Below are 20274 nucleotides of genomic sequence, written 5' to 3' on the forward strand. Positions count from 1 at the left end.
ACTTTCAGCTGCTCTGCAGTCCCTTGTGGATGACAGCAGGTTCCAAGACAGGAAGATGACTACACTTTACACAGCCTTACTGAGCTGCATTTACAGCCAGAGCTGGGAGACAGTCTCAGCCCCACAGACACTTCTGTGACTGTTCTTCGAAGGGAATTGTTAGCAGGAGTTTGCATGCGGAGAACAAGTCATTGCTTCTTGGAGAGGAAGGCATTCAGGGAACTTTTCTGGGTAAATTCCAGCCATGTAAACTTAACTTTTAAAGCTCAAAGATTTTTCCAAAAGAGATAGAGAGAGGAGGAGAGAGAGAATTTATTTCGAAGTTTCGTAGTGTAGTTCAAGACTGAAAAATCAAAAAATCATATCACCAAACTCAGAGACTAAATCACCAAAAAAGAAGCACCAGAAATGATCAGTATTCCTGTGGGAAGACATACCTTCACTTCACAGCTTTAATGCCTAGAAATCTCCTGGTCTCCATGCCATGGTTATAAATGGCTTGTTCCTGTCTGTATATTCTTGTGACAATGCTGTCCTTTACCTTCAGTAACTCTTTTCACGGCTCTATCATGTTGGTATTTCATAGTACAGCCATGAGTAATGAATGCACCCAGGTCTTGCTTTTGTTGGAGATAACATGTAGTGGAAACACATACTTTCAGCTTTAAACTTGTATAGCCGAAGAGTAAGAGTGCCATTTAGGTACTAAGGGATGAGAGTGCTGTCAGTGCTTTTGGTTTGAGATATCTCAAAATAGACACAATTAACTTAAAATACTGTATGGTGTCTTACAATGGTATGCCCTATTTTATTAAGATCCCTTCACCTTAAAATGAGAATTTTTCTCTTACTATACTTGCTTTTCCTTTCCCAATATGAGAATTTCATAGACATTGTTCATGTCCTTTTTATATTTCCTCTTGCATCTGCAATAACGATCCTTTCCTTTGTATTTCTTTGCATCTGCAATAAAGAACCATATTAATGTGCCCTTCCTAAATTTTCCTATCAGTAACAACAACAGCAACAAAGCTAAAGATGAAAGAACAACAGATACAAAGAAGAAGGAAGATGAAGAATAAATATAGTAGAAAGCAAACACAAAAACTTCTGCAAGAATCATTAGGACACAGCAATGCCATATACTTACATAAAAAATAAAATAATCAAACACATATAAAAAGAATGGCTCTGTACCCAAACAAATCAAGGCTTTTCAGAATCTCAGTTCAAAAACTACAATCCTCATTGAGGTTTCCATTTTTTAATTTAAAATATTGCATCAGCTAACAGCTGCACTTCTCAAGAAATGCACATATTTGTGCACCCAAACCCATGTAGTTAATGGTCAGCAATTCATGGTGAACACAACTCTTCTCTGATGCAGAACTGCATATAAAAGATCAAACCATAAGCAACCAAAATAGGAACTAAAGCAGGTTTCTTGCCACACAACCTTTCATCTTTGCTGCAATGAGATGGACTTTTAAGCTGGATGATAACTTATTTTGCATCAGTCTGGGGGTCCAGCCTAAAATGAAGAATAGAAAACACCTTTGGTGTTTCACAGAATCACAGAATTTCTAGGTTGGAAGAGATGATCTTGATCTTGAGGTGATCATCGAGTCCAACCTCTGATCTAACGCTAACAGTCCTCCACTAAACCATATCCCTAAGCTCTATGTAGGGCTCTATGTAAGCTCTTTGTAAGCTCTACATAGAGCTTAGGGATATGGTTTAGTGGAGGACTGTTAGACCTCCATGTAGAGCTTGGAGACCTCCTTGTAAGACCTCCATGTAGAGCATGGACCATGTAGAGCTTAGGGATATGGTTTAGTGGGGACTGTTAGCGTTAGGTCAGAGGTTGGACTCGATGATCTTGAGGTCTCTTCCGACCTAGAAATTCTGTGATTCTGTGATTCTGTGATTCTGTGATTCTACATCTAAACGTCTTTTAAAGACCTCCAGGGATGGTGACTCCACCACTTCCCTGGGCAGCCCATTCCAATGTCTTCCAACCCTTTCAGTAAAGAAGTTCCTCCTAACATCCAACCTAAAACTCCCCTAGCGCAACTTTAACCCCTTCCCCCTCGTCCTGTCACCAGGCACATGGGAGAACAGACCAACCCCCACCTCGCTACAGCCTCCTTTAAGGTACCTGTAGAGAGCAATAAGGTTGCCTTTGAGCCTCCTTTCCTCCAGGCTGAACAAGCCCAGCTCCCTCAGCTGCTCCTCGTAAGACTTGTTTTCCAGACCCCTCACCAGCTTTGTCGCCCTTCTCTGCACCCGCTCAAGCACCTCGATGTCCTTCTTGTAGCGAGGGGCCCAAAACTGAACACAGTACTCGAGGTGCGGCCTCACCAGAGCCGAGTACAGGGGGACGATCACTTCCCTAGCCCTGCTGGCCACACTGCTTCTTATACAAGCCAGGATGCTGTTGGCCGTCTTGGCCACCTGAGCACACTGCTGGCTCATATTCAGCCAACTATCAACCAATACTCCCAGGTCCTTCTCTGCCAGGCAGCTTTCCCAGTCTGTAGCTCTGCTTGGGGTTATTGCACCCCAGGTGCAGGACCCAGCACTTGGCCTTGTTGAACTTCATGCAGTTGACCTCAGCCCATTGGTCCAGCCTATCCAGATCCTCCTGCAGAGCCTTCCTACCCTCGAGCAGATCGACACACACACCTAACTTGGTGTCATCTGCACACTTACTGAGGGTGCACTCAATGAACTCATCCAGATCATTGATGAAGATATTAAAGAGGACCGGCCCCAGCACCGAGCCCTGGGGAACGCCACTAGTGACTGGCCTCCAACTGGATTTGACTCCATTCACCACGAGTGTCTCTGGTGCCTCTATTGCACCCATGCTCCAATCCTTCTGTTTCAGGAATTTGTCATGAAATATGTTAAAGAGTTAAAGACACCTTTGCACCTACAAGGATTTTGTCAATGACAAGCATAGAACTGATTATTACTTCAAAGTCTTTGAAGTCTCTCTTTTTTCTTTTTTCTTTCTTTTTTCTTTCTTTCTTTTTTTTTTTTTTTCTTTTTGACTATTAAGCTTGTTACTTAGACTTCTAAAATAGACTGACTAGACCTTACTGACTAAAAAAATCATTTTGACTCCAATGGAATTATTTTCCTTTGAATCAGTGCCACAGAATTGGTCTGGCATTAAGATCTGTGGAAATTCCAGATAGCACACTTATCTGTCCTCCCCTCCTGACAGCTACTAATACCATTTTCTTTTTCTAGAGGATCAGCAGTTTAACTTAGTAGGGCACAGCACTGGTTTCTGTAAGATGTGCATAAGCTACAGGATATTTAAAAACATAAAATAAACAATCCAAAACAAAACAAAAAACAAAACAATAAAAATGACCTTAACTTCAAATGACCTTAACAGTCACAAGAACAAATTTTCCCTGGGATATTCTAAAATAGTGTTCTTTTTTCTTTCTGTGGAGAAGTTACACATCCATCTTGACCAAATCATATCACTGCTAGGTTTCAAATTATGAACTTATATGGTTACAAATTTTCTGTCTCTGAATTGAAAATAAATGTAACATTGCATAGTTTTCAACTTCTGCTCTTACTACACCTTAAGAAACATTTTTAGGATTAAATATTGCATAACAAAATCATCCATGTCACCTGTCTGTGTAACACCCTCTGTGAATGACATGCTGCTGAACTCTTCCCCAGAGGAAACCAAATAGCCTATTTGCTTAGGAATCTCATATATGACTCAATCAGTGACTCCTCTGTGTTGTTCTCTTGACAATTCATTAATTCTAATTAGAAATAAAAGCCTAGAACAGCACACTGGCTCTGCTCAGTTGGTTTATTGATTCAAAAAAAATAAAACAATAACGAATAAAGGAATACATTTTTGTCATTTCTATAGACCCAAGAAACTTCATTGCTTCTAAGGGATGCTGCTCGGTATGGCTGTTCATTAACCCAGATTCAGTACTCTCTTTTCTAAGTTATTAATTTCCCCATTACTTAGGGTAACTGTTTGAAATAGCCCAAATGATTTGTGCTACCAGCCATGAGCACTCAGCCCAGACCTCGAGCTGGTTGTGGGTGACTAAAGTTTGAGGGTTACCAGCAGAATACTCCTCTGATCTCAGTTCAGTACAAGTTTAACATAAATAATAGAAACATTCTCGGACTATGACCTGTACTTCTGGTGTTTATTTTTAATGCAGAAAGAAGTTTGTTTTTTTTTTTTTTTCTGTGCATATCCAGGGAATTCAGAGAAAGTAACACTGAACTATTGAATGCTAGAAAGCAAAAGACAAATGTAAGTGTGAAAAATACTCAGCATACAGGAGATTTGTCAATCTCTAACTCAACTGAAAAGTTCAGTGAAATTCATCTTATTACTGAAAAGTCAGGAATCCGGGAGGGAAAAAAGAAGTATTAGTATGTCCCTTGTAACTAATTTATCTAGCTGAAAATAATAATGATGATGTTGTTATTTTGTCTTGAAAGCTTGGATACCAGCAGAAGATTTTGACTTCAAACAGTCTGAGAAATTGCATATTCAGAGCCAAGAATGGAGGAAGAAAAGTACTCCTACATGAACCCCTATTGGTTAGTGGTTTAGAGTTTGCTAAATCAGAATATATATATGTATATTCTTTTATATATATTTATACATATATATATATATATATATAATATATATTCTTATATATATTCTTTTAAAGTTAGTGCTATCCTGGTTTTTAATGTTAGCCATCTAAAACATTTCAAAGTGCATCAGTCAGGTGGGCTACCCATTAGGGGGTTGACCTAATCAACAAATGTCTATTGGTGCTATGACATCAGTCTGCCATGGCCACCAATATATTTTTAAATAGTGCCTACTTTAAAATGTGTAGCCCTGTTCTCTAAAGAGAAATTACACCTGTTCAGACAGCAGGTAGAGCAAAGAGTACATATGTATTCTCATAAGTAACAAATGATTGTAATTGTAACAAAAATGGGGCAATAAATAAATAAATAAATAAATAAAAGAAAAGACCTAAACTAGAAATAAGTTGTCAGGGCAACCAATTACTCTGCTTTGGGTTTGGGGCCTTGCACAGAAAGCAATGCAAATGGACAGGCACTGGGGAGAGTGGAAGGTTTCAGTCAACCTTCACACCAGGGACATTTTAGCTGGAGTGTGAAGGCTAAAACCAAGGAGCTGCAAGTTAGAAAATAAAAGTCATATGTTTACAGAAATGAAGGTCCAAACTAGACAGCCTTCAACCTTCAACACGGTAATTAATTGCTTCACAGTGCCCAAATTATAAAAACTTGGGGAGAGTATGTAATGGTGAAATAAAGTGCTCTAGCTTGGTGCATTTTTGTTAAAAGCCCCATCTCCAGAGTATTTTCAATTGATTGTAGAAAACACTGTAAGAAGCCAGAGGAGAGGGGAGTAAACTACTGCTGTAGTGCTGTTATCTTTTATCCTGTACCTACTGCAGCAGTTTTCATGCAGCTTCTTCCTTGCACCTGCCACACTGGTCCCCACACCAATTTTGTCACCAGGAGGTCACATTTCAATTTCCTTGCCTTTAGCCCCCAGCACATGTGCAAAAGCTCAGTAGTCCTGTGGGCATATCTCTAGCCTTCTGCACCTATCTCTGCATCTGGAAAACAAACGGATTGCAAGGCTTGGGAAATTGCATCAAAAAGGGCTGCACATTTCTTTTAGCCCTCAGACAGGACTCAGTGGCTCCCACCTTCCCAAAAGCTTTCTGAATGTGGTAGGAGCCTGGCTGGGTGCACTCCTCTATGTAGTGGAGGAAAAAGTTTCCTGTGTATTTGCTATTCAGGCTGTGCCTGTGGGAGTCCTGATAACAGATGTGAAGGAATGAGGGACACCTCCTTCCAAATGCCCCTATTGCCAAGGCCTTCGGGGCATCAGACCCTTCAGCACTCATGGTAAGCGTGTTGGACACATGCGTGCCTGCCCACCCAGGGACAGGACAGCTTGCGAGCCACAGTCACATCCTTCAGTTACATCAGCAAATATTGGTTTTGGGTGGGGAGAGAAATAAGAGATGTAATTCAGAGCCCTGGGGGAAGACAAAGTTTCCTGCTTTGCCACAGGGACTGTGCATGTGCTAGTCCAGCCCACAGCAAAGGCTCTGCCTGAAGGTGCACACAGCTCACAGCAGATCGCAGACCTGAATGGCAAAAAAAAGGGGAATGAGTATACACAGGAATTACATGATCTTTAAGGTCCCTTCCAACCCAAAGCATTCCATGATTAAGGAAAACACGGAGGGTTAATCAAGAATGGAAATCAAGATGGTTTATGTCTCTGATGGTCTGATTCTTGAACATTTACACATGCATGCACACCCCCCCCAAAAACAAAACAAAACAAAACAAAACAAAACAAAAAAAAACAAGCAAAACAAACAAACAAACAAAAAAGGGAGAGCAAGGGAAAAAAAATCTGGAAATGTGTTAATGTCATGACTTTTTATCCACGTGTATGAACATCAGCCCTTACTGAGCTTTGAGCTGAGGATCAGAAAAAATGCTGGTTGCTTGAGTTTTTTTTTGTTGGAAAGACAGGAACCTTGCATTGCACAGGAAACCCTCCCCCACTTGCTGGCTTGGCAAGAAGCAGAGATGCACAACCACAGAAGAGGGTAAACACATTTCTGAAAAGTCTCTTAATTAAAAAGAAGAGAAAAAAAAAAAGGATTGTATATTTCATCCACATGACACTGACACATTCAAATTTGTATTATATGACACATGCTTTGAATATGTACACAAGTGATAAGCATATTAATGAGTCAAGCTTTGACAGGAAAATATATTTCAAAGCTTGGATTTCTTTGACACAGAGTTATTCCACGCTAGAGATAATTAGTGCCGCCTGCTTTCCCCTTGCTCAGAGGAGAAATTTTTCCCTACTATAAAGATTAGTCAGAGCTCTTAAAAATCCTGTTCAGTTAAATCCAACTAGTAAAGAATGGTACAGCACATGTCAAACACCAGACAAAGAGAAAATCAAAATACAAAGTGATTAATTTAAGGAACCCTTTGAAAATCAAATCTGCATTTTGTTTTGAGTATGAAATAGCTCATCATGAATATTTATTTTGATGACTATTTTTACTATTTTTGCTAGACTATGAACTGCATCCAACGTTCACCTCTAAACAGAGATGAGAAAACCAGTTTGGAGAAAGATGTATCTGCAGCTCTGAGCACTCTCTGAATCCTTGCTTATTTACAGGATGAAACCCAGAGCCTGAACTTCAGCATCTATGGCAGGCTTTTTTAGTCCCTATAAAAACTAGATCCACATCTGTTCTTACATGGTGGCTCTTTTAATTACCAAGTGTTACTAGAAGAGTGTATGTTGCTGCAAAAAAGGGGGTTCACTGACCTTTCCACACAGTTGGACCTGTAATCTAGCTGGGGCTTCAGGGTGTGCTGTTTATAAATATGTCTTTAGAGGCTGAGGTGGGGTAGTACCAGCATCTGTTGTCTCCACTATAGTGGTGATGGAGGCGTCCCACGTTTAGCATGATTTTTCTCTATTGCAGCATTGTTGCTCAGGGTGACCACAACAGTGGAGGTCAGATATCTCATTCTGTTATTATTTTTGCAACTCCAGAATGATTGTCATAAGTTTTCTGGCTCATTTTCTGCCGTGCAGACTGGTGGGGCCTGCACTTGGGCTGTTGTGCAAAACCCAGACAGATTGTGACAGAAGACAAGCGCATGTCAGAAACATTTCTGCAGGTCCAGCTGGGAGTAGCTGCAGCTAGCAGAAACGATGTGGCAGAAAGCAGCAGCAAGCCAGGCAATCCTGTGGGAGGGCAAAAGGAGCTGGTCTTTCTCAGTAATTTTAAATCAAGATAACAAAACATATTTCTACAAACATGAGCACGGATTTAATTTACAAGCGGCAGTGATAAAATAAGTAGTTAGTACTTATTAAACTATCCATATCTTTATGATGTGACATCATCGTGTGCAATGGAGCAGTATCTGTTAGTCTGGAGAACACAGAGATGATATTACTTCATAACAAAATGATAGGGAGTTATGGTTTCTTTTATCAGACTTGATCCTCCATAATTATGAAACTTTGCTCATAATCTGAATATGCATAATGCCTTCCTTATTACAAGGTACAGCCTTTTTAGTCCCGTCCCTCCAACCCCCCCCTTTTTGTTTTAAATGGAAAATGAAAGAACAACCAGCATTATTTATTTATTTATTTTTCCCACAGTTGAAGCTTTCCTTTAGCATTTTATAATCTTGCAGCTATTTTCCATTTCTCTGATGGCTTTTCTTTCAGCTGTGTCCTATGGAATGGCTTCTCAAAGGAAAACCCAAGGTCTCCCACTGAAGTTGGCATCAGCCCAGACTGATCTTTCTCCTTCCCATGACTTCTCCCTCTTTTGTCTTTATAATGAATTTGCTAGTGTATCCCAGCCTCTCTGAGTAGTACAACAAAGTAAATGGAGCCAGGACTAATCTGTGAACAATGAGGGTCCCTCAAGGTCCCCATCCCTCATGCCAGGCCTTGTCACCAGCCCAACTGCCTCCCCAAAGTCTTCCTCCCACAGCAGAGAGCAAGCAGGCAGTACTAGCAGCTGCTGGCCACCATGTGCACATTTCTCTAAGCACCTCCTGCCTCTTTAAAACAGGCTGAAATAGAATCCCACGTTAGGTCACCAACAACTATAGTAATCTTTCAGGTTTGCTTCTATTTTTAAAGAGAAGTGTGACTTAACAGGAAATTATGGTAAAATTCTTTCACAGGACTGTTTGGGCTGTCAGGGATCTCAGCGGTCTCTGGTCTAGCCTCTGGCCTCTCAGCAGCCCCTGCCCCTGCACAACTGTCCTAATAGTGAAGAAACATTTTCAATGTGTCTCTATTTTCTCTCAAGCTCCCACTATGCATGGCTGGGAACAGCCCAGATCCCTCCTCTCAAGCAACCCCCACAGGTACCCAGAGGATTCTTCTTGTCAGGGGCCTTGATCTAGAGGTGGTTCAGGGAGTACAGAGAAGCCCTTCTCACAACCTCCTTTCATGCTACAGTATACTGTTGGCTCATTTTGACTTTGCTGTTTACCAGGACCCCAGGATCTTCCTTGCAGAGCTTCTATCCTGTCCCTGGACTACATCTTTGCCAAGGGCTCTTTCTTCCCAGGTGCAGGACTTTGCATTTGTCCCAGATGGATTTCATAATGTTCCCGTCAGCACATTCCTACCTCCAGTCCAGATGCCTCTGAATGGCAGACCTTCCCTTGAAGGTATTGGGTTGTGCACCCCCAATATGAGTTAATCTACAAAGTTGATGAAAGTGCACTCAATCAGCTTTGTTACCTGTCTCCAGGTAAGGTATAACATGTTACCATTTGAGCCCAATCATTCAGCAACTTTTTTTACACAGGTGTCTGTCCATCTAGACATTCACATTCTAATTTGGATGCAAGGCCATTGTGGGAGATAAGAGTTGAATGTCTTGCTAAAGTCAATCCTCACTGTTCTCACTTCACCTACAAGGCAGTTGGGTTACGCAGTCATTTACCAATGAGTTATCATTGGTAAATCTATGCTGGCTGTTCCCAGTCATCTCCTTCTTCATGTGACCAGAAATATGTTCCCAAATTAAATATGTTTAAAATATAACAAGCAACTCTGCCTTACACAAGAAGTAAATGCCTCTGCCTTTTTAGTAAAGCCTTCTAGGAATGCACAGGAGAAAATGGACCTGGACCTGGATAAAAGGGGTTAATAATCAAATCTTGGCAAAACACACATCAAGCAGTAGTGGCCCAAGAGGCAGAAGAACTGTAGCTTTAAATCACTTTTGAAGTATAGCACCTGGAGCGTCAACATCGTAAGCTGCGACCTCAGGAGAAGGGAAGAGCGCCATCTACTGAACCACAAGGCAGGTTTTCTTTTCTTTTCCGTTCTGTGGGTAGAGGTTGTTTATTGTCAAACCAGCACTTACTGGAGAGTTACTGGTCACTGGGTAAGTTACTTAACCTGCATTAACAATAGGCTGGTTCACATCTTGGAGAAGAAATGATTACATACCTCTCAAACCTTTAAGTCCCAGTAGCCAGAAAGAACATCTGAAACCTTTCTTGCTCCTATTATTAACTATATATTTATCTCATTAATCTATCTCATTAAACTTTAAAAAGTAGTTTAAAATAAAAACAAAGGATGTAGTAAAAATAAATAAAAGATCCTTTATTAAAATATAAACAAAGTATATAGTCAAAAATTATCCAAAATCCTATTGATAGTGAGTCAACCAGGAAACGAATCATTCAGGTTGACTTTCTTTCCTCTTACTGTAGTGTGCTCTTTTTCCCATCTCCAGTCCCTTTCTCCTAGAATAAAATAAGCCTCAGGTTTATATTTCTAGACTTTTTTTTTTTTTTTTTTTTTTTTTTTTTTTTTTTGGTCATGGTCTTTTTGATGTTATTTCTTGTGTTGGCTTTTTAAAGCACTTGCTAAATTTGCTTGTAATATGAGGCTACAGCAATCCACCATCCTCCTACACTGCAGTCTGTTCTAGCTTACACCGTACAAAAAATCCTTTGCTGTCACAGGGTGGGAACTGTACTCCGAGACTCCTAAAATAGATACAAAGGGAAAAGAAGAGCTACAAAGGAAAAATAGGAATACAATCTGAAAGCTCAGTTCTACTCTCAAGGCACACTGCATATTCAAACCACCATGTCGCTTAGCAAAATTGCCCTTTAGCTTTACAAGGAAACTCAAAGTCATCTCTCTGTTTTCATTTGGTTTCTGAAAGATCTATCCTTATCAGTGATCCCCTTCTAAACTTTAGCTAAATTACAAAGCACAGCTTTATGAGCTCTGGGAAAACGACTAACATGCAGTCATTTTATTTAAAAAATCTAGCTTGCATGTATTATTTCCATGGTGGAAAGTGTCAATCTCCATAACACAACCATTGCCAAAGACAGTATATTCACATAGAAAGCCCACCTCCATGCTTCCTTAGCTTCTGGTACACTTAGCATTTCACCAACTTTGCATTGTGACTTCTGATTCATTCAAATTATTATGCTAAAGGAGTCAATGTGTGATATCATAAAACTTTTTTTCCTTTCTTTTCCTGGAAGTAATTTCTAAATGAAATTTAAGAATTCCCAGATATAAATTGTATTAACTTTGGAAATATAAAACATATCAGCAACAAACAGCAGAACCACACCCAAATCCTACCTTTCAGAAATAACATTTATGTAATTTCTTTTACAGTTACAGAAACACACCAGATTAATTTATATAGACAAACCAAGAATAAAGCCAGCTGGACAGTTCAAGGATGGACTTTCCATTTCAAATAGTCCATTTCCAATAAATGGACTTTCCATTTCACAAAGATTGCCATAAAATCCAAACACACTTCTCACCCAAGGTAGAATAAACTTCAAGCAAGAAAATATCTCAATAAATGAATTTTCTGAAACCTAAAGTTATCAGTAATTTTATTGTTGATTTGTATATTTTTAAAAGTATATATATATACACACACACATATATATATTGTCTATGAAGTCCATAATATTCTACCAACAATAACACAAACACATTTTGAAAGAGGAAAATGAATTGATGGTGAATTGATGGTGAATCATTTCTATTCTTTTTGTTAAAATCAATGTAGTACAAAATACTATTAAGAAATTATCAACTTTTGACAGAGAAGCAACCCTCTCCAGAGCTGTCTGCAATTGTCGGTGATTTCCCTGGTCATGTCCTGTTGGGTACCACACATTTCTATAGTCCATCTTGCACACAGCAACTCAACTGGCAAAGTGACAGCAAATATGCACTTATTAGGAAAAGTCTTTGAGTGGACCAGCTCTCTGAGCTGATGCACAACACCTGTCCTTACTTATAAACTATTGCACGACGGTTCTAGTGTCACATTCTTCTCTAGATCAGATTGACAAAATTATTCTGTATACTGTGGCACATTGCTTATTTGCAGGATCGCTGGACGTTTTGAATCCCTGCAACTGCAGGTGCCTTTAGGCACTGGTACCATCTGGTCTCCCCAGCTCTCAGCTTGGCACATATTATTTTATTTTTGAAAGACTGAAGTATCAGGTCATGCCTCCGAGCTTCTTGGAAGGAAACGGTGATCTTTATGGGTTGTGATCTGCAGAAGGTCATAATGCACATGTAGACACCCCTCCTGCTTTGCCCTTCTGTAAAATCAGTGAACAAGCAGCAGTTCTACACAGAAATATTTCATGAGACAGTGAAAAGAGGTTTTTGTTTTGCTTTGGTTTTGTTTTTCAATAAAAAGATATGGAGGCAGAAGAATGTATAACCTGTGCTAGAATGTACTACCTATGATGGTTAATACATGAAACTGTTTCATTGCACTACATATGCATCCTTTGGTAAAAACAGTGACTATTAGGCTGCTACATCTTGCACATTAATCTCTGGGGAATAGTGATAAATGCAAGCCACTGAATTGAAAGGTGGAGATTTCCTGCTCATGAAATAACACTCTGGAATAGCTTAGGTCTATGAGATTACAAGGAACTTCTCCAGCTGGTGCAGGTGTAGATCCAGCAATTCTTACTGGAGCTTCAGAGAAGTAGAAGAAAATATTTTCGTAGGCCAAGGGTAGAAGAAGGCAAAGTTTGTTGTCTCAGCTTCCCATTCCTTTGGTAGTTCATCAGTTGTCTTTATTTCCTTGGGCTCATCTACAGCCTTTTGTTTATCAAATCCCAAAACATTCAAACTCTCGATAAACCATTGGTAGTCACGTGGGGGGCAAATGTTGTGTATCAGATTGACAGCTATGTAGCATTTTTCTCTGAATATACTTGAGGTTCTAATTTTACAACATTGCTTGGCTGAATGCCTAGAACTGAGTTCCACAGGGGATGTGAAGAGGTGGAGGAGAACAAGCAGGAAAAAGAAGAAGAAAGAAATATGGTCTCAGGTAAAGTAATTAATCTAACAATAGTTGGCTCTGGCCAGGCTAGGACAAAGCACAGGAGAAGAGGAGCATCCCTTGGCAATGCAGCCTGCTCTTTGAAGATGGGGTGAGCATGCCTGAGCTCTTGTGGAGAGTTTATTTAAGATAGTATATTTAACTTTATATCAAGTCTCTGTATGCTTTGTATTCCTGGAAGACCATTGTATTCTTTTGGAAAGCCCCTGTATCGCATTTAATCATTTGCTGATACAAGTAGGAGAAACTTTAGCAGAGATGGACTCTTGTGGTTACCACTGCTGAAACTCATAGCTAGAAGTGACCACCAGCTCCTAATCTAGGACTTGCCAAGTAGCCCAACTGCACCTCAGAGAAGGTGTAGGCCAAAGACCTGACACTTGGTTGATTCACTCAAAAACTAGGAAGGCACACGTGATATTTTGGTTTCCACAGAATGGGATACCTTTGATTCACTGAAACCAACCTCTCTGTTTTGGCGTCTGCACCAGCTTTCTTCACTCATGGGAAGTTAAGCAGATTTATTTCCCCTAAAAATTCAGTCTTGTTATAGTCTTCTGGATACCTATGAGGTGCCCCAATGCTCTTCATGCTTCAGGCTGAGTAAAACTACTGACTAGATGATGGGATCGAGGTAGCAACTTCAACACTGGGAAAGCTGAAACACACTGAAGTACAAGAAGAAAATTGATATGAACTAAACAAATTGGAGATACTTTTGGAATAAAAAGAAACAAATGCAGTTTAACAAGTGAAAAAATCTACACAAGGAAGAAATTGCCTGAGTACTGGATAGGGAACGTTGGATTAGCAGCTGACCAACAGAAAGCACATCATCCTAGAGCTGACTAACCACAAGTTAAAATGTTATCATCATTCCAGGGAAAAAAAAAAGAAAGGAACATCATTCTGGAATGTTAAAAAGTTGAGTGTTGAGTATATTATCCTAATACAATTCCTTTGCTTTACTCAACACTGGTGAGACACAACTGCAGAACCAAGTCCAATTTTGGTACTTCAGAAAAGCTATTGCTCAATGGGAGAAAATCCACCAAAGAGCAGTGTGAAATATAAAATAAAATTAAAATAAATAAATAAATAAATAAGCAGAAAGGATATGACACAAGTCTTCGTGTACTTCAAAATACAGCAGCTAGAACAAAGGCAATAATTTGCTCACAACATTCACTTTAGAGAAAGCAAATAGTAAACTGAAGACATGAAATCAACATTAAACAAAATATGAGGACTGTGAAGCTCTGAAGTTGATATGGTAATATTATATGCATATTTCTCATTCATATCTCTATTATATGTTCTTCTTTTACAGGTACTGTAGGTCTGTCTTGAAATTTCTTCTGCAGCATTACTTCCCATCTCTTCCACTGACAAGTGCATTGAAAAACTGATCATACAGCCAAAGGAAATGATCATCTGTTTCTGAGCAGTTAGTGTTGTCCTTCACTATATGACTAGGTGAAGTTACAGCACAGCAATGAAGTTCTTACAGTGAGATGATCACTTTCCTGTTCATGGGTACTGTTTTTAAGTTGTTAAATGTGTATCCACAGAGTAGGCAGACAGACACATATGGCATGTCACTGCTAATGTTGCTACTCTTCTTAAAGGTGATTGCCAGGAAGAATTCAGTGAGGTGAGTGATTTGCTTACTGTGAGGAAAAAAAAAAAAAAAAAAAAAAAAAGCTTTGAAAAGGAGGGAAATGCCTTCGCTATTATATCTCTTTGTGAAAAAGGCAGTGATTAGTCTTTGTGGGCAGAAGTGTATGCTAGGTCAGAATAGACAGAAGATGGAAATTGATAGGTGCAATGGCCACATTTTCTTTAGCATCCTCCCAGTCTGTTGTGACCTGCTTTGTTTTTAAACCTTGATTTAGCTGCAGCTGCTTTTCCTCACTGACAGTGGCTTAAAGAAACTGGATCCCTCTGTTACAATGAAGGAATTTACAAAACTGTCCTTGGTTGCCAGTGATCTGAAAATCATAACTATGCTAGAGCCATCATGGATGTTGCAGGATGACATGCCCCAAGATCATCCAGGATGGAGAGGCAATGCAGCATCTCACTCAATTGACTTGTGGCTCTGAGGATTGCAGGGGATGCAAAACCTCATCCTAGGTCCTGTGCTGAACATACAGCAGTCATTTGAGCTGGAAACATATCTTTCTGAGACTGACTTGCCTCAACCAAAGCCATGGATACACAGTTAGCCTGGTCTGTATTGGAGTCTGACTGCTTATGCACCAAATCATACCTTATAAAGTGAGATCTTTTATTGTGGGAAACCCTGCATTCCTACCTGTCCCCCACAATTAGAAACCTGGCTGGTCTGGGTAGGAAATGACCCACAGATTCTTCCCATAGTGATTTACAGCCTATATTCTGATTCCAAAAGCCCTGCCCGTGCTCAGGCACAGAGGAAACAAGGCAAGCTGAGGCAACACAGTTGGAGCAGTGTGCTGGCCTCAGAGGCACCAGCAGGGCCTTGCTGCTGGCAGCACTGTCAGCGAGGGCCCTCGTGGGTTTCACATTCTGCAGAATTTGCAAGTGAAGTGAAGTCATGACTTAATGTGACAGAAGAGAGCTGAATCTAAGGTGGTAACAGCACAAGTGATCCCAGAAATAATTTGTTTTCCTTCTAGGGAAGTAAAAATACCCTTTGTGAGGAAAGGATCTTTAAATGCCGTATTGTGTTTTGAGTACTCTGAAAGATGTAGATCTTCAGGAATGTCTTATGTGCAAAGGGGATAGCACCATCTGGTAAAGAAATGTGACTTTGCCATGAACACATCCCAACAGTACTTCAAAGTAGGAGGAGGTGGTTGCATTCAGCCAGCAAGCCAATCCTTAGAGCAAGCTTTTGTCCTCTTCATGCACTATGTGTAAGCCTTGCACAAAGCTGTGCATTACGAATAATAAAAGAAGTTTGGACTTTCTTATGACATCCAATTTGCAGATATACCACTGTGTTTTAATGGATACCAGCAAAGAGAAATCAGCATGAAATCTCAGTTTTGGAACATGATAGCTAAGATATACAATATATCAAATAAGATTTAAATGTTAATTTCTAACCTTACAAAGGAGTAAAGTGTGAAATAATAATGCTCTGTAGTACCATATGATATCTAGTCTCCAGCCATAGAGGATGACAGGGGAAAAATCTTTCAGCTTTGAAGATCAGGAAGACTCTCTACCCAGGACAAGTGCTACAGTTGTTCCTTTTACTAACAGGAGCAGGGGAGGGTCAGACTGGGTGTCAAGGAAAGGTTCTGCACCCAGAAGGTGGTCAGGCACTGGAACAGGCTCCCCAGGGCAGTGGTCATGGCACCAAGTCTGCCAGAGTTCAAGAAATATTTCGACAATGCTCTCAGATACAGGGGCTGATATTTGGGTGGTTTTGTGTGGAGCCAGGAGTAGGACTTGATGATCAAGGCAATGGCTTCAAGCTGCACCAGGGGAGGTTTAAACTGGTCATCAGGAAGAATTTCTTCACAGACAGTGTGGTCAAGCATTGTAACAGGCTGCTCAGGGAAGTGGTCAGGTCCCCGTTCCTAGAGATATTTAAGAGCTGTATGGGTGTGGTACTAGGGAACATGGCTTAGTTGATGGGATCTGGTAGGTGAGGTTGGTGGTTGGATGTTATGATCTTGAAGGCCTTTTCCAACCTGAATGATTCAATGGTTCTGTTATTTGTGTCCCTTCTAGCTCAGGATATTCTATGATGCTATGATTCTAAGTCCACGAGTCCTGATGAGATGCACCCAAGGGTATTAAGGGAGCTGGCTGATGTCATTGCAAGACCACTCTTGATAATAATTGAAAGATTATTGCAAGTGGGAGCAGTGCTTGAGGACTGGAGGAAAGCAGAAGTCACACTTATCTTCAAAGACAAGCCTTTATGTCCAGACTGGTTGAACATCTTCATTAAGGATCTGGATGAAGTATGCCAAAGGGTCTTGTGGCCATCTGGAGAGACCTCATCAAACTGGAGAAATAGGCTGACAGGAACCTCATGCAATTCAACAAGGTAAAGTGTGGAGTCCTACAAATGGGTAGGAATAACCCCAATCACTAGCACATGCTGGGAGCCACACATCTGTAAAGCAGTCTGTCAGAAAAGGACCTGGAAATCCTGGTAGACACCAAACTGAGCATAAGCCAGCAATGTGGCCTTGCAGCAAAGAAGGCCAGGAGTATCCTGGGCTGTATTAAGCAGAATGTTGCCAGCAGGAAGAGGAAGGCAATCCTTCTCCTCTACCCAGCACTGGTGAGGACACACTTGAAGTGCAGGGTCTACTATATGACTGTTTAAATGCCATCTGTATATGGTCCTGGGCATGGGGCTCTAACTTGCCCTGCGTGAGTAGGGGCTTCAGACCAGACGACATCCTAACTTCAAATATTCTATGATACTGTGATTCTCTAACTTGTATTAGGTAGGGAATAGTTATGTTGTGATGATATAGTGGGGAGCATAATTGAACCCTGAGGATATATAGAAAAAAATAAATAAAAATAAAGGGCAAATTAAAAAAAAATAATACAAACAAACATGCAATTCTACTCCTGTCCTCTGTGTAAGTCCCTATGAATATTTTTGAACTATTTCTTACAGACCAAAAGCCTTTTGTGCTACACATGGTTGAGGCAGAGCGGTAACCTGGGTTGGTTCTCACTAATAGCCCTTTTAAAAAGTATTTTCATGTAAAAGTGAAATAACTTATTAAATTATGTGTTTCAAAATCAGAATGTATACAGATGAAGATGGTCATACACTTGCCCAAGAGCTTGACTCTGATCTGCTTCTTGCTACAGTGAATACAATGTATTACAGACAAGTCTTTGATAAATCATGAAACACTTCATTACGGGTGAGATGGGTGTTACTATTCATTGTAGAATACTTGATTTAAGTATTGATTTCCTGTGCTTGTGTTTTCATGGAGTGCAAAACTCAAGCTGTTTCTTAAGAACAAAAGGCCACAAGGAGTTAAAAGATTTGCTGTTTTAAATTTCCACTAAAACCCGTGAAAGTCACTTGCACTTTCCAGAGTCTGGCCACTGGCAGATCTTCATTTTCCTTTCTGTTAATCCCTCAAACAGTGGCACTGAATCCTAAAAGAAGGATGCAACATGCATTGCCGAATGAACTTTGAACACAGTCTCTTTCACACAGATCATTAGCAGACATGAGAGATTCAATATTAATTTTCACCTAGCAGTAGAAGTACCAGAGCTGCAACTAACATGTGACATCTGAAGAAGTCTCAACTTTTAAACCATCAGCAACAGATTAGCCAAACATCCCCCCTTTTCTTCCATATCAGGAACATTAGCTCTGGATGGAATAATGATCGTAATTTTGGTAGCAGCTGGGACAATTACAGAAAATGAAGGCCACATCCCATCACTCCTAATTCCACAGTAGTGCCTGTTACTGTCAGTTGAAGGTTTCCCTTGATTTCAGAAGCTGAGTATCATCCAAAACTGATGAATAATTACAGCCTTTACTACTGTCCTCTACTCAGTGAAATGATTTAAACTGAAATCCCTGTGATCACTGTTTCATCTAAGGCTTCTGACCAAATGTCATCTGAAATGGCTAGGCAAAGAGCCAGGTTACCAAAGGTAGCATTTGGATGAAGCAATATGTCAGTCTGTATACAGAGAAATTAATTCAGATTGTCAGCTAACCATGTTTTTAATAATGTCCTCAGAGCACTTAGAGTCAAGTTGCTTTTTGAACACTCCCTTTGCCATTCTATCAAGTCATTCAAGTCACTTTTATTATTATTATTTTTTTAATATCTGGAAATGAGTCATATTTCTATTTATCTGGAAATAATGTGAAGGAGGTTAACATACTTGAATTAATGTATGAGATTTCCTCTTACTGACTCTGACCTCTAGAACCCTTTTCAGTTTTGTTTGGTGCACCTGCTCAATAACATTATTTTCAGTCACTGAGTTTCTGTCCAAACATCAAGCTGGATGAATCTAGGCTGCCCCTGCAGGTATCTCCATGGACTTCTGGGAAGGCTCAGGCCACGTTTTTTGTTGTTGTTACTTTTTTATTTTTTTACTTTTTTCACAGCAACATGGGTTAATGCAAACATGTACCTCATTCATATAGTCTGTTGTAAGTGCTTTTCAACCACTCTCTTTTTATCTCTGACGTTTCTGTTGAGAAATACATGTTCCGTCCCTTTCTTGAGTCATCAGTGTTAATCACATTTTTTTGGTAACGCATCTCTGAAAAAGAAACTCACAGATCTTCATGTTATTTCCTGTGGCAGAACATCTGTGGCCCACATAAAATAGTATAATCGTCGGGGAAAGAAAAGTCTGCAGTGAGAATGCGCCAGTTTGAATCACTGTCTGATTAGATGCATTCTCAGCCAAAGAGAACTGGGTTTGGAAACTGTGCAAAACTTTGATGACTGTAGCTCTCTTAAAATTATTTCGACATTTACTACTAGCTGATCTTCAAAGTATAAATAAAATATCAATGCATTTTAAGCAAATCCCTCTGGTCTTGACTCTGTTCTTTCTCTTTCCACCACACACATGCCCATCAAGATCTGGTGATGTCAGAAATACACTCTGTTTACACAACCAACTGAGCAGAACTGCTTGTGTTGCACTTGGGGGTTCATCTCCTCGGCAGGGCAAAAAGTCCCTGATGAAATCTCAGCAGGATGGAGCTCGAAAAGCCAGCTCATGCTAACAGGTCAAAACTCAAAAGCCAAGCTAACGATACTCAGACTCCACGTGTCTCTAAGATGGTCTTAGAGTGGTGTCCATACTGCACTGAGAGCAGCCCAAAATACCAACTGTGCTTGAGTCTGGGGAGGGTAATGGTGGCTGTCGTTGACATTAGATGTAGGAGATGTTTCAGCTAATGTCAAGGGAAGAGGATGTGATATATCTGGACAGGGACAAAAAATGCCACTAAATCTAAACAGAAAAACAAAGTAAGAAATCTGTTGGGCAATTATGTTGCACAGGGGAATCCTGGGTTCTCTTGTTGCAACATTGCTTCATACCTCCAATTTAAATTCCAAATCACAGAAATAGAGCAGATTTCTGAGGGCTGCATCCAGCTGAGCATCAATACCATCAACGGTGCACAGCATCTTTGTCACTGGTCTCAGGGCCTGATCTGTGAAACTTTTTTCTCCTTATGTCCAATCACAATTTTTCTTGTTGCATCTTGTGTTTGTTGCCTCTTGTGTTT

This window comes from Aythya ferina, assembly GCF_964211825.1.
Source record: "Aythya ferina genome assembly, chromosome: 3".
NCBI classification, from domain to species: Eukaryota; Metazoa; Chordata; class Aves; order Anseriformes; family Anatidae; genus Aythya; species Aythya ferina.